Source organism: Tauraco erythrolophus, chromosome 19 (assembly GCF_009769465.1).
Source record: "Tauraco erythrolophus isolate bTauEry1 chromosome 19, bTauEry1.pri, whole genome shotgun sequence".
Taxonomy (NCBI): domain Eukaryota; kingdom Metazoa; phylum Chordata; class Aves; order Musophagiformes; family Musophagidae; genus Tauraco; species Tauraco erythrolophus.
Genome location: NC_141483.1, coordinates 3,963,750 through 3,979,171, shown reverse-complemented (window position 1 = coordinate 3,979,171; position 15,422 = coordinate 3,963,750).

Genomic DNA, 15,422 nt, shown 5'->3' with positions numbered 1-15,422 from the left:
CCCGAGCCGCCCCCGCCTCCCGTTTTGTGCCGGCGAGGCGGGGAGAGGGGCCGGGCCCGGCCGCCGTCCCCTCCCCGGCGCCGCCTCCCGCCGCAGCTGCGCCCGGAGCCGCGGGGAGCTCGGCCCGGCTCGGCTCGGCCCGGCTCGGCTCGGCTCGGCTCGGCTCGGCTCGGCCCGGCTCTGCTCGGCCCGGCTCGGCTCGGCTCGGCTCGGCCCGGGGCTGGAGGCGGCTGCCCGGGGGCTATGACTCCTTGCTCTGGCCCCTTTGGCACCTTCCCCTGCCAGGGAACTGTGACCAGCTCGCTGCGGGATCGTGGGCACCCCCACTCCTTGCCCTTTGCAGGGCACAAGCCCCCTGGGGCAGAGCCTCAGCCCATGTCTCCTGACGCGGGCTACCAGTAGCCTTTGTGTTTGTGCACTCCTGACTGTACCAGACACAGATGAAGAAAGAGGGAAAGCCCAGATAGCCAAGGGAGAAAGCAGCAGGAGGCCATGGAAGCCGCTCTGTAACTGGTGCATACTGGGACCCGTATGGGGAGGAGGTTTCGGAAGAAAATCTCTTTTTTTTCCCCATCCCCATCCCCATCCCCATCCCCATCCCCATCCTTTCCCCATCTCCATCCTTTCCCATTTAACAGGTGCTGCGATGGGGCATGTTGCTTCTTGGCCCCAGCGATGGGGTCCTAACCTGCTCAGAGAACAAGACCTCACCTTGCAGGGCAGGATTTGACCCGCTGGGGCCAGACACGTGGAGAGGGGGAGGGAAGGGCTGGGGCAGCACAAGTGCAGCGGTGTGAGTTCCCTTGGCCCCTGCACCGAGTACAATAAAAACATCTTCGGGAGAAAATGCTGCTTCTACCAGATGCTTTGAAGCGCAAGTAAAAGCTGGTGACCTTGGATGAATGAGATTCTCTCCATTGTGCCTTGGAAACCCGCACGACGCGTTTATGTAAGTGACAGGGGGATAATGGAGCCTGGAACAATAGGTGGTGGGAGCCGAGAAAGAACAAAAATAGCGGAGAAACTTGATCGCTTTCTTGCAATAAACACAAAATTAGCAGAAGGCTCATCCTGACGGCCTCGTCTGTTGGACTCCTCCTTCCCTGCCCCTTTTGGCTTTCTGCTCCTGGTGCCAGAGCTCTGCCCCGCTGGTCCCCAGGCTGCGTCTGCACGCCGAGAGCAGCAAAGCGAGAGCCTCGGTGGCACGTGTCGGCTGGCCGCGGCGGGCTTTGTGCTGCCAGGCCCTGAACGGCTGGAGACGGATGCTCGGGAAGCAGCGGCAGCGGGAGTGGGCACGGGTCCAGCAGAGCTTTAGAGAAAGGCGGTCAGCTCTGCCAGACATCGCCTGAAAAGCCCCATAGGGAATGACGACATTTTCGCACGGCGGAGAGATCTTCTTCTTTGCTGGGAGGCTGCTCCCCCTGGGAAACCACCCAGAGGAGATGGGCACCGCGCCAGGGCTGGGGAAGGGCGGCTGTGGCTCCGCTGTAGCCCAGGGCAACTTGCACATGCCATGGGCAGATGTCAGAGCCGGGACCCTCTGCGGCCGGCAAACAGCGGGGCAGAGCTGGAGGAGCAGGGGAAAGGGCTGGAGCAGTGGAGAGCAGCCATGCTGGGGGAGGGCACGGGCAGAACCTGCGGCAGACGTGGCAGACACCCACTGGCCCTGGGACAGCTGCCTGCCAGCCAGAGTGGGTGCCACCACCACCCCATTGCCCTTCTCCTATGGAAGGGCAGGGACAGGCGCTCACCGCCTGAGCAAATCCGAACTTGGCTTTCCTCCGGCCCTTCCAGCCATCCCACAACACACAGTCTATCCGTTAGGAGCCTGTTTTCCTTTGGAACACGTTAAACTCATGGAAGAGAGATGAGGTGTGAGTACATACATGCCCCACTCTCACTCCATCCTGTTGGCGAATGACCCAGATACGGGGAGGGGGGTGGTCAGCCGGAGCCGTGCCGGCACGGCCAGCCCCACCACTGGCTCAGCCCCAGCCCTCCCTCCGCCTGCAGCTGTCAACTAAACACCCCGCAAGGCATCAGCCCCCACATTCCCCTGCCCTCTGCAGGATGAGGGCCTGAGGCCTCGATGCACCCCAGAGCATCTCACCCCCCTCCACCAGCGATCCTGGGACAGCTCTAAACGCCCTAAAATTAAGGATCAAATACGAGGAATCAGAGATGTTTGCACTGTTAAATGAGCGGTGCGGGTGGCATGTGGGCAGGAGGACGGCTGCGATCATTACAAGAAGATCCCTCTCTCCTGGTGTACCTTGTGGAGACATCAGTGAGCCAATTAAGCGATTGGCTCCGTTAACGGAAGCTCCTAGGAATAGACTCCCCTGCTATAGAATAACTACGCTGTAATAAATTGCCTCATAAATAAACAGCCTGAAAAAGCATTACAAGGTACCCAGAAAAAGCACTGTATCGTAAGCAGAAATGATACTTTACATTTCTAGGATATCCATTAGCCCATGGCATTGCTGGTTCCTCCCCGAACTCAGGCTGGTGCTCGTGCCATGGGAACGGTGCCACGGGGCACAGGCAGCCCCCACCGCCCTCCCTGCCCTGAGCTCCCGGGTGGTCCTGGCCATGTGATAGAAACAGCATCCCCAGAGATGCTGCCCACCCTGAGACCATTGACCCCCAGCACTGCCTGCTGTGCCCAGCTCCGCAGCCCTGTACTGCCTGCACTACAAATCGAACACCCGGCACTCCTTCATCCCACAAAGCCCCCTCAGTGCCCAAAACCCCCTGGGGAACCCGAGAGGGACCTGCTGGGATCAGCAGCAGGTGGGGATGCTCAGTATCTCTAGCCCTGCCTTCTCCTGCGTTATCTTCTCCCAATCTCCCCTTCCCCTCCTGCCCACTGAGAAAAGAGAGTGGTCCGTGCTCGAGGCAAGCACCCGCTGTGGGCATCCAGCCACTGTCAAAGAGGATGGAGCTGTGGGGCCGGGGGATGCAGCGGTCGGCAGAGCGAAGCTGTGGGTGCCCAAGAGGTACCCAAGGGGAGGGAAAGGAGAAAATGTGTTTAACTAGGATTAAATTTTAATCTCTTCCCCCTTCTAGAGAGAAGAAAGCTGGGTTTGTCCTGGAGCTGCGCAAATATTTTTTATAAATGTTGATTTTTTTATTTTTTTTTTTTTATAATTTGGCTTGTGCCCAGTGGGAAGAGCCAGAGCCTGGTTCTGCCCAAACCGCCCTGTACCCACCTCCACGTGGCATTGGCACGGTGAGCTCCACCCAGCCTCCAGCCAAACAGGTTTACTGCAAACGGAGAAAATCAATAATTATCTTTGGAAGTATTCATTATCACTCAAGGGTCAATAAACAAAGGCTGCAAGTGCCCTCTATTCAGGGCACTTCAGAGGCAGCTACCAATTATTCCTTCCGCTAAGCTGGCACTGCCTGGCAGGAGTGGGGGTCTCCACTGCACATTGCAACACTGCAATGTCTTCCTGCTTCATCCCAGGGAGGAGGAGGAGGAATGGCTCCTGCACATGGGTCTCTAAGCACAAGTACAGGCTGGGCAGAGAATGGACTGAGAGCAGCCCTGAGGAAAAGGACTTGGGGCTGTTGGTTAATGAGAAGCTTAATAGGAGCCACCGATGTGCGCTGGCAGCCCAGAAAGCCAACCGTGTCCCGGGCTGCATCCAAAGCAGCGTGGGCAGCAGGTCGAGGGAGGGATTCTGCCCCTCTTCTCTGCTCTCCTGAGACCCTCCTGCAGTGCTGCGTTCAGCTCTGGGGTCCCCAACATCAGAAGGACATGGAGCTGTTGGAGAGGGTCCAGAGGAGGCCACAAAGATGATCTGAGGGTTGGAGCACCTCTGCTATGGAGACAGGCTGAGAGAGTTGGGGTTGTTCAGCCTGGAGAAGAGAAGGCTCCGGGGAGACCTAGCAGCCTTCCAGTACCTAAAGGTGCTACAAGGAAGCTGGAGAGGGGCTTTGGACAAGGGCGTGTAGTGATAGGACAAGAGGCAATGGATCTAAACTGAAAGAGGGGAGATTTCGATTAGATCTAACGAAGAAATTCTTCTCTCTGAGGGTGGTGAAACAAGGGAACAGGTTGCTCAGAGAAGCTGTGGCTACCCCATCCCTGGAAGTGTTCAAGGCCAGGTTGGATGAGGCTTTGAGCAACCTGGTGTAGTGGAAGGCGTCCCTGCCCATGGCAGGGGGCTTGGAACTGGATGGTCTTGAAGGTCCCTTCCAACCCAAACCATTCTATAATTCTGTGATTCTACATTTGCAACCGAGATGTGAACCAGCAAGGTGATGCACAGCTGCACTTCAGATGCTGTGGCAGATGCAGATGGATGCTGAACAGGTCCAGCCACGGGGTTGCCCAGGCAGAGAGGCCAGGAGCTGCTTGGTGGGGCTGGATTGCAGCTGGTTTTCCCAAGAAAGGTGATGTGGAGCAAGCTGCAGGGTGGAGGAACAGCAATGGCCGTGAGCCAATGTGCAGCATGGCATGCTGAGCTGGGGAAAGCCCTCGGAGGGTGGCAGGCGGCTGAGCCAAAGCATTCTGCAGAGTCCGAGTGTTGCAAGAGGGCGTTCAGCATCTTTCTGGTGGGAAACATCTGGTTTATGGCTCTTTTCCCCTCACTGAAAGGCTCCTGGCCACCCCCACAGCCCGCGCAGAGCCCAGCACCCAGGGCGCCCCCTCTGCCCATCCCCACGGCCAAGTACATCCAAGGACGAGGCATTTGCCAAAGGTGTCTTTTTTTGGTCCTTCCTTTCTCTGTCCGTGGAAGAGCCATTTTCACCCGGGAATCCCAGAAGCACCCACAGCCCTGGGGCGGCTGCAAGGCCATGCTGGCCCCTGGGGCACAGGATGGTGGCTGTGCCCACCCTGTCCATTCTTTCCATCCCCCTGCTTCGTGTCTCACCAGGCAATGACTAAGGGAGAGGCTGGGGAGCGGCGCTGCAGCCTTCCTTGAATAGTGCCGCGGCCGCAGGTGCCTGGGTGCGTCCGTTGCCAGCAAGAGCCATCCATCAGTGCCCGGCTCGAGAGTTTTGGGATGCTGGATGTGCCACTCGGCCCTGATATTCAGGCAGTGCAAGATGCAAAGGCGCAGGGCTGGAGAAGTGTGAGCGTTCGCAGGCAAAGCCATTCGCAGCTGCCGGAAGGAGGGGAATGAAAGGGCAGGAGCGGAGGGGAGGCAGGGAAGCCAGACCACGGCCTTTTCTTCCCTAGGATTCTAAAAAAAGCTCCAGAGCGGGAAGAGGGATGGAGAGAGATGAAAATATCATTTTTCCCCTCGGAGCCGCAGTGGCCGTGGCGGTGAGCCGGCCCCCGGGGACCATGCGGCAAAGCTGCGCAGCCACCGCTGCTCTCCAAGCGCCGCTGCCGGAAGGTCAAACGCAGCTGGCGGAGTGGGACGGACGGGGACGGAGCCCACGGCCGCACGTGTGCTGGTGGGAGAGGCAGGGCCTGGCTGTGCCAGCCTGGAACCAACTGGAGGAAACCCCTCGCTGGGCTGTGGTGGGCATGGGCGGCCCCGACTGTAGGCAGAGGGTTGCAGCACCCCAAGGATGGACCCAAGATGGGGAGGGTGAAATGCAGAGCTGCCCTCCTCTGCCTCACCTGCCCCGGCTGGCGATTAGCAGCCTCCACTCACATGAATAGCACCATCACCTGTTGGGTTAATTACTAGCTAACGAGGTGGAGGCAGCTGGGTTGGATCACAGCCTGTGGCTCAGGGTCTGGCTGGAGGGGGGGTTCAGAGACGCTCAACACAGGGTTGGGCTGCAGAGCTGGAAGACATCAGGCTACTGGCTCCAGCTCAGGAGGGTGGAATGGGTGACACCCAGGGTGCACAGGACACATCCCACGCTGGAACCAGGATGTTCCTGTTCCTGGCTCTCTCCATATCCTAGTGCCAGCCCAGTGGGGCCCCGGTTGCCCCTCCACTGTTTGGCCCCATGTGCCAAACCAAGGGTAGAAGGAGGTTTCATCTCTTCCCCAAACTGCTCAAGCTCTAAAAACCCACTGGACTCAGCACCCCTCACCCTTCCTTGGCCATCCCAGCTACAAAAGCCCATCTCCCCAGGGGAGCCAAGACCTGGATGAGGTGGGAGAGGGATGAGGTACAACCCCCACCATTTCAGTTTGAGCTCAGACCTCAAAACTTGTTTCCCACCTTGAGCCCCTTGTCCCGAGCCTGCTGGGGATGGGGAAGATGCTGCCCGAGAAATGCAGAGCTGACCACGAACCCAAAGCTGTTGAACCCAACCTGCCTGGGCTACGCCGATGGGACGAGCAGTTTGACTCCATGCAATCACCTCCCGTTGATTTTCTTTTTTTTCCTCTGGCTTTATTTTTTTCCCTGACTTTATTTTTTCCCCCTCTTCTGTGTTCTTGCACTGGGGTAGAAGCAGCTGTGGGCAGAGGAGCCCTGTTCTGCCTCGGCCCCCGGCACCTGGGGCTGCCCACGCCGCAGGGGGATGAAGCAGGAGGGAGCAAAGCGCCACGTTCCGGCTTTTATAGACTGTGACCTATAATGGAGAGGAACAAAAATACTGTAAAATAAAGCACTTGAGGGCGTCAGCTTAAGCGTTAAATAGGCTTCTGCTAAAAAGCTGCTTCGACTGAAAAAGCTTCATGATTTGGATTGGAGGCATTTACCCTGCTTGTGAGAAAGCCAGAGCTTTGAGAAAGCCGGAGGGACGGGCAGCAGGATCCCAGGAAAGGGGGTCTTGTGATTCTCCTGGGATGTGGGATGCTCCTTGTGGAGTGTGAGATGATCCTGCCAGGGATGCGGGACGCTCCCTGCTCAGCTCCCTCCCACCCACCACTTACAGGTGCCTCGGCAGAGCACCCAGCCCCCTCAATTTTAGGCTTCCCGCCCCGTCTCCGTGGAGCAGCGCTGTCCCTGCAAAACCCGCGGAGGATTTCGCACCCGTAATGGGCAGCACAACTGCTAATGCGTAAACTTCGACTGCTCTGGAGCACCAACAGGGTTTAGGGAGCAGACACTTCCCATTAAGACGCACTAATGAAATGTGAAAATGTTTTACTGTGCCGTAATTTTATATATTTTTGAATGCAGCTGCAGCACTGTTCCACTTGTGGCTAATTTAAGCACCAATTAAACCAGGCTAAATTACAGCCGAGGACGCCGCGGGAACTGATGTGACAAGGGATGTGTCCAGGAGCCCCAAATCCCACTGACCTTGCCATCACCTCTCGAGCTGGTTTGCAAGCTGGATTCAGAGCCACCGGATCCACAGCTGACAGCTCCCGGCACTTGCTGAACGGTCACCGCAGGTCCCCGAGGACGGCGGGATTTGCTGGCTGGGGCGATGCTACGGCTCCGCACCTCCCGCAGGCCACGGAGCAGTCAGCAGCATCTGCGGGTGCCTGGCACACAGAGAGGTTTTTTTTCCCCTGTTGGCTGTGGTTGGGAGCTTGGATGAGGCTGGGGCTGAGGCAAACCTTCCTCCTTGGCTGTGGACACCCCCTCCACCTCACAGGAGCCGTGATGTGTTTCCCAGGGCATCCCCCCATTACCTGCCAAAGCCACCACTTGCCCCAGCTGCCTCCTGGGGAAACCATCTCAGAAAAAAACCCTATTTTTTCTGGAGAACAGAGGAGCTGGTGGGATTTTTTTCCTTCCGTTTGTGTAAAGGCAGCATTAAAGTACCTGAAGGCTGAGTGGTGCCGCTGGCCGCACCGTGGCAGCATCCCAAGCGGGGCAGGTGGGTGCTGGCTCCCTGGATGGGGTCCCAAAGCAGCATAGGGGTCCCACCGCCGCAGGTCCCACGTGGTTTTGGGTACAGAGCCTGTTCCCAGCAGGTTAAGGTTGGTTTTTTTGACTGATTTTTTTAGCTGATGGTGGCCTTAGGATTTGCTCCAGCAAAGAGAGCTCAGAGGGCTTCGAAAGAGTCGCAGGTTGGTGTTTGGCACCAGCAGCCAGCACAGCTGCTCCAGCAGCCCATGGCACAGGAAGAATTGCAATAAATCCCCTGTGGCTCCTGGTTTCCAGCTGAGCCAGGTTAGACCCAATTTAGCTGGGGAGAAGCAGGGCTGGCACCCTCCTGCAGCCTTGTGCCCAGGGCCACCCCATCCCTGCAGGCCCCCGCCTGCCCCTCACCTTTCCTCCAGCCAGATGGACAGTGGGCTTGGCACAGCGTCCCCAAAAAGCTTTTTTTCATACTGATGCATAATTTTTTTTTTTTTTTCATGGATGTTTCCCAAGGGCAGAGAAGGAGCTGAATCTGAGCTGTGCTGCTCAGCCCCAGCCGCAGAGCTCCCAGCCCATCCACCTCCACCCCGGAACACGCATCCCCTCCGTGCTTCTCCCCAAAACACAGGACAGAGGTGACCAAAGGCTGGTGGGCATCACCTGCTGTCAGGCTGATGGGGAAGGTGACCCCGGACCCCACTTGCCAAAATACCCACCCAGCTCCTCACTCGTGGTTCCCCACCCTGGGCTTGCTGCCTCCCACAAGACCCTGGCCCCAGAGCTCCTCAGCCGGCAGCAGAGCCCACCCACAGCCCCCTCTGCTCCCACTGCCTCTTAGGGGTGCCCGTTAACCAGGCCATGCCTCATAAACCCCAATTAGTGGGTAGTTCATTTCCATCAGCCATCATCAAGCCCCAGCACTCATGGCTGGGCGAGCGATAGCCCTGGGGAAGCAGGGCTGGCCCCAGCAGCTCCCGGTGATGCCAGTCTGGCACCCAGTAGGCACTGATCCCAGCGACGGAGGATGCTACAGCCGGGGACAGACCTCCCCAGCGCAGCCACTAGCTCCTCTCTAATTAATCAAATTACAACATCGCATTGGCGGCACAACCAGTGGATTAATTGCTGTTTGCTCCAGGTAAATGGCAGGCGGGAACGCTCCCGTGTTCCAACAGGCTTGTTATTTGCTGTTAACTATGAAAAGTCTGGCCTCAAACCCGGCTGGTGAGGAAGGCAGCCCTGCCACAGCATCATCTTCCCTGGGAGAGTGCAGAGCTCGCTCCTCCCCCGGCTCGTTAAGCACCTGTGGAACCCTCATGTCGCTCCCAAAAACCAAATCCTCGCCTAAGACTAAAAAACCCAAAGATTAGGAGGGCAACAGTGGGAGTAGGAGTGCGGAGTGGAAGGCTGCTTGCTCTTGGATATTTTTTCTTAATAGAATAAAAGGGAGATTATTGGAAACAATTAATTGTTCAGACTGTCAAGAAGATGAAAGCGTCAGGAGTAAACAGATGCTGGTGGCGATTCAGTGCTCATTAAGTCAGGAGAAGGATTCATTTCATATGCGTTATTAACTCCTGGCCACTGATGATTTACACAGCAGTTGATCAAAAAAGAACTAATTATTCCACAAATTGGGCTGCTGTCAGCCCGGCCCCAGTCCCTGCTGGCACTGCCGCCGGCACAGCCCGCGGTGCCCAAGAGCGGGGCCGTTGTGGCCATCGCTGTCCCGCGGCCGCGCCGGGACCCGGTGTGTGCTGCCTGCCCCTGCCCGGGGGTGTTTGCCCCCGCAGCCCCCAGCCCACCCTCCCACCATCACTGCCTGGCACTGTGAGCATCTCCTCCGCTGCTCCGGCATCACCGCGTCCAGAGTCGAAGGGGTTTTGTGCCGCCCAGCCGTGCCCGAGCGCCATCGGGGAGGTATCGGCTTTCTGACACAGGCCAATAATCTCCTCGTCCGTCAGTGCTAATTAACTCAGGGAAGGTTTCTTTCCACTCGACGCCTTTTCTTTCCTTTGTGATTGATGGAGTCTCTCGCCGTTACAAATCCGCACCGTAATTAGAGGAAGGAACTCCGCTCCCTCCACCTGATTTACTTTTGAATACGGCCCCCTTTTGATCTCGTCTCTCTCTTAATTAAATTACGAGCCACAAATCAACACTCCAGCCGCTACCAAAGCTGCTCTGCCTCACTCGCCACTCGCTCACCTTCCTCCCCCGAGAGGGAAACGCTCTTTCCAAATCTCGGCATCGGGGAACCGCCGAGAGCGAACACAAAACCCCAGCTCTGCCCTTGCTGGGATTTTACGAGGATGGCCAGGGCGGGATGGGCTCACATGGAGAACCCAGAGCATGTGGTGCCGTCCCTGCCATGCCACCAGTGTCCCTCCTGAGCCGTGACACCCCCTTCCCACCCAGGCGTGGCTCCCCTGCGCATCCCCTCCCTGCTCAGAGGCCACCACTGATGGAAAATCGGATGTCAGCGACTTGCACGGTGGACCCCCGGCCCACCACGGGCACTTGGCATGGCCAATGTGCATCATCACATGGAAGCCGCGTGTCACCGGGAGCATAATGGCGTCATAACTCCTTCCTGCGCAGCCCGGGCGATGACAGAGCCTTTAATGAAGGATAATGGGGTTTTGCATGTCAATATACTGCACTGTTGGCTCACGCCTGCGGCAGCCCTGGCACAGAAGGGGTAAATTGGGGAGGGTTCCCAACGGCACCCAGAGCCTCGTCCTGCTGGAGGCATCTCCTGCGGACACCCCAGGACCAAGAAGAGGGCAGGTGGGGACGGGCACCCGCGCCCTCCGCCTCGTCCCCCCTCGCCGAGTGCGAATGAGCCTGATGCTAATTTAAAGAACTTCTGATGATTATCATCGCCTTTATTTTTAAATCTGAATTCCTGCAGGAGTCACCTTCAGCGGGAAAGGCAGCCCCTCCCGCGGCGGCGGGGGGATGAATTGATTGCCTGGATCTTGATTAGCAATTACACTCGGCGCACTTCGGCGGTAAACACCGTCACCCTGCGCTGGGGATGAGGCGATGGCAGATTGTGGGGGGGACGCTGGTGAGGGTGCTGGGGGGGTGCTGGGAGCCCGCAGGGATGGGAGCAGCACGTCGGCACTGTTTGGATGGTGCTGACACCCACCCTGGGCTCAGTGCCCTCCTGGCATGGAGCAGGAGGCCACAGGCACCTCCTGGCTGAAGGAGACAGTCCATAAAATAACTTGCTTCCCAAAGATTTTCGAGGCTCCAGGTGGAAGCCACCGGGTGAGCTCACAGCTTCTCCCTCCCCTGGGAGAACCGTTTCCAGCTGCCGAAGCCACCGGGCTGGTGCTTTCGGCCGTTTATGAGTTGTGTCTTTAATACAGTGCTGGAATATTTGCCCTATAAATTCTTAAGAACAGATTTATAGACGAGCTATTACAGACTATTAATAAGTCAGTTAAACCCACATCAAAAAATTGCATTCCCTGCCTTTACGTTGGCCTGATAAACATATGAGAAGGGACATGAGACAGGGCTGCCGCTGGAGACAACAGTGCCCGGCCACTGCAGCACCAGGGCCGCCACATGCTGTGTCCCCTGGGCCACCTGCCCTGCTCCTGGAAGCCACCAGCCATCCTTCCCTGTGGGGACGTAGGACGCACATGGCTGAGTGAGCAAAGCTGGTGATTCCCCAATCCGGGACACGAGAACCTGGACATGGAGGACCCCGGCACATCGCTGTTTCCCAGCCAGCAGAGGTGTCCCAGGGAAAGCGGTGGGCTTCTTCACGCTGGAGCTGGCACCGAGGTGCTCAGGAGCATGGAAAGGACACAGGGGACGATGTTCTGACTGCGCTGCCTCCTCCGTTTTGGGAGGTGAGCTCTTTGCAGAGCCGACTGCTCGGTGTTTGCAAGCTATTTCTGGAAGAGCCTCGATTGAGAAAAGCCATCTGGAGAAAGACAGCAGTGAAGCCACATCTCTGGGAGAAGCTGGCCCCGCGCCGGGATCCGGTGGGTTTCGAGGGCTCCGATGCACAGGGAAAACACCAAGTCTCCCCTTGGTTCCTGGCAGTAGCATGCCACATGGCTGCATCGACCAGCTGGTGTCAGGAGGTGCTTTGCCCCCCCAGTTCAGAGCCAATGATGTCCAGGGGCTTTATCCCCACTCATGCCCTTACCCCTGGCTGTTTCCAGCCTGGGAAGATGCTCAGCTTCCGCGCCACCAAGTTAAGACCCAGAGATGCCATATGACCAGATCCTGGTGCCGTTGTGGGCGATGGGAAACCTGGAGTGAAGGGCTGCACCCACAGCAGCTCCTGGGACAGGGGTACCAAGTGCTTCGGTTAACAGCAGGACAAAGCCCACGCTCTTTGGTGCCACCGAGCACGAGGAGCCCTGCGAGCGTGGGGACGTCTCCAAGAGAGCGTAGGGGGAGATAAACAAACAAAAATGCCATATTTTCCTCCGCCGCCAAGATTTCATCAGTGCTGGCTGGTTGGGTTTGATTAAACCTCTCACATGTTACATTTGGGAAGAACATAATTCAGCCACTGGATTAAAAGCAAGAAAGACCCATGTGAAGGGTCCTGGTGCATCTGTTTCCCCAGAGCCACCACGTGCCACAGCAGGACAGGCTGGAGGGTGATGGTGGCACCACGGAGTCCGCTCAGCATTCCCTCCCAGGGGCTCCCCAGGCTGCCAGCCCCTCCCTCGTCCTTCCTCCGTCTTAGGACATGACTTTGTGTCTCCAGTGCTGCGTGGGGCTTCCCTGGGGATTGTGGGCACGGGGGAACCTGGTGGCCACCAAAGGGCCATGGCAGCAGTGCAGGCTGCTCCTCCAGCGGGCAGGGACATCAAGTTCATCAAGACACATCACCTGGTGAAAGGACACTCGAGGGCCATGGCCACCCAGCTGTCATCTGCCCACATCAACAAGCAGCACCATCCCCAGGTCCATCAAGTCTCCAAGGACAACAGAGATCCAAGCGGGTGGAGGGGTAACGCGATCCCATCCCTGATGGAGCCCAGGCAGCTGCTGGGGAAGAAGCCCCACTGGCCAAAGTCATCTCCATAGAGCCTGTTCAAGCTGGCACACACAAGCTCGCTGCCCTGGTGAGCTCTCCTCCCTCTGCCTATGAGTTTAGACGAGCCGGCTGTTTAAACAGCCCTCAAGTATTACAGCTGCTGGGCTGTAAAGTGTCTCCGTGACACGAGCCCCCGTTCCCAGGCACTTGAAAAGCCTCTGCGTAAAAGAAATTAATAACAAAGTGAATTGTACTCAAATGCAGCTTCTGGAGAGATAAAGCGGTGGTGGGAGGAGCAGCGGAGGCTGAGGGAGAGGAGTGTCACCTCCCCTCCCCTTCCCCAGGCAGTGATGGATGATGCTGTGCTCACGACATCACAAACCCATGTCAGATTAAAACCAAAACGCGCTGAGGTCCACCAGGCTTTCTGCTCAGGGTCGTTCATGGCAGTGATGGGTGTCTGAAGTCGTGTCTGAAGTCTACTGGCACGATGCCAAAGGATTGCTTTCTAAGCAGGCTGGTTTTTCTTCCCAGCCCGCAGTTGGGAAGCCGGGAGGGATGGAGATGCCTCCTGGCACCAGCACGACTCTGGTCGGCACCAGCCATCTCCAGCTTCGAGCTGCTCCCAGCCGATGGCGTTTGTTCACTTTGTGATGGACAGAATTTGGGGAAACTTAAACCAAAAGCCCTCTACAGCCTCAGCCGGAGGCCGTGGGGCTTTCATCCTCAGCCTTTACTAAATCAACGTAGTTTCTTCCCAGTTTTCGGCTGAAGTTTTCGGGGAGCAGTGCCACTCTTCTGCAAAACATCCCCCGCTGGGGAAGCACCAGTGGTCGGGACATCGGCGTGACGGCTCCACCAGATGCCGCGTGGCCATCATCAGTGGTGATTAATGAGACGCCTGAGCTGCCGCTCAGCGTTGCAATGAGTCTGTAAGTGAACGAGATGTATCAGGGGAAAATGCTTGTGGGAGAAGAAAAGGGCCGGGCTGTCGACCCCAAACCTTGCAGACCCTGCGGGGAGACTCCCATTGGCGCTAGACCATTTGGACAGGGAGTGTCCAGCCCCTAGCCGGACGTCATCTCAGCTAGCGTCCCTCCCAAGCACCATTTGCTCCTGATTTCCGAGAGGATTTGTCTCGCAGGTGCTCTGCAGGCACTGGTAGGAGGGGGAGGCAGGAGCCGGTGCCACCTGCCCAGGGAGAGCAACGTGATGCCATTCAGAGCTGGGGTCTTCTGAGAAGAGCAGAAATCATCCACTCAATCTTCAACCATCAGCTCAAAGCCTTTATATCACTCTCAAGATTAATTAGCAGTTAAATAATAATCCAGGATAAATCTTATCAAGGCATAAGAACAGTGACACGGTCAGTGATGTGGGGGATCAATGGATGGAGAAAGCTTCACGTTCCTGGTTAAACCCAGCATCTCCCAGGAAAACACAGGCTCTTTCCATAACAAACAGCAGAGTTGGGAGTTAATCCTCACAAGAGGAACTTTTTGAACAAAACCCACCTCAGGCAGAGGGTCTGTTTGCTTTACAGGCAGCTGCAAGCTCAGGCAGGGGAGCAGCAGAGCTCTGGTCACCATTGGCCAACCCAAGCGCCCACCAAGGCAACGTGTAGAGGACAGGTTACGGGTGGCAGGGTGGCACCGAGCTGACGGTTAGGCGGGATCCTGGGGCAGGAGGCTCAGGAGAGAGGTGCGTGCGTAGCCTGAGGATGGCCACTAAATATCGGGACACCGTGTCAGACCTGGGACATGCTCAGATGCAAACAGCGGCGAGCAGAGAAGGGGCTCTGGAGGTTTCCTGCGATGTCCTTGTTCTGTTCTCACACATCATGGCCGGGCACTGAGCCCACGGACCTCCAGCAAGACCCAGAACAGCTGCCCTTCCTGCTCTAGGCTCCCATCTGGTGATGATGTCCCACTCCAAAGGCTGTTGCTGCAGGGTGCTCCATGAGCCATGGGCGGAAGCCTCGCAGCCCCACCTGCCCAGGGGTGCCACCGTTCCTCTACTTCCAACCCCCTTTTCCCCAGGCACCTCCAAACACCGGGAAGAAAAATAAATAAATAATCAGCCGCAGCGAGCCAGCTGCACCAGAACATTTATTTCATCTAATGCATCATTTATTTTCAATTATCTTGGTACTTCCCCCTCCCTGCGCACTTGGCAGATCGCTGGCGGAAAGTTTGCAGAGTTGCACAAAGAGCCGCGGCAGGAGCAGCGGCTCCGGCACGAGGCGAGGGGACAGCCGTGACGGGGACAGCGTCCAAGCCCCCCTGAGTGCCCGCATGGCCAGGAGACCCCCAAGGGCTGGGGTGGCCCTGGCAGGAGCAGAGCTTCTGCAGCACCTGCCGCATCCCGCAGCATTCCCTGCATCCCGCAGCATTCCCTGCATCCCGCAGCATCCCCAGCCCAGGGGGACGCTGCAGCCCCGGTGCGGAGGGGCCGCGCTCGCCCCACACTCGCACCCCAAACACCTTTTATTGATCACCAGGTCTATCTCGGCCAAAGCCATTCAAAGAGCTCTGACATATCAGGAAGGATTTTCCAATGGGGTTCAGCAGACTTGGAGATTTATATCGAAAAGCCCCAATTTATTGAATTAATGCTGCAGAGCAAAGCCATGGCTGCTTAACAAGTGGGGTATCAGTATTTTACAGCAACATAACTAATAAGGCCATTAATACAAACCGGGCTCGCTCCTGACATTT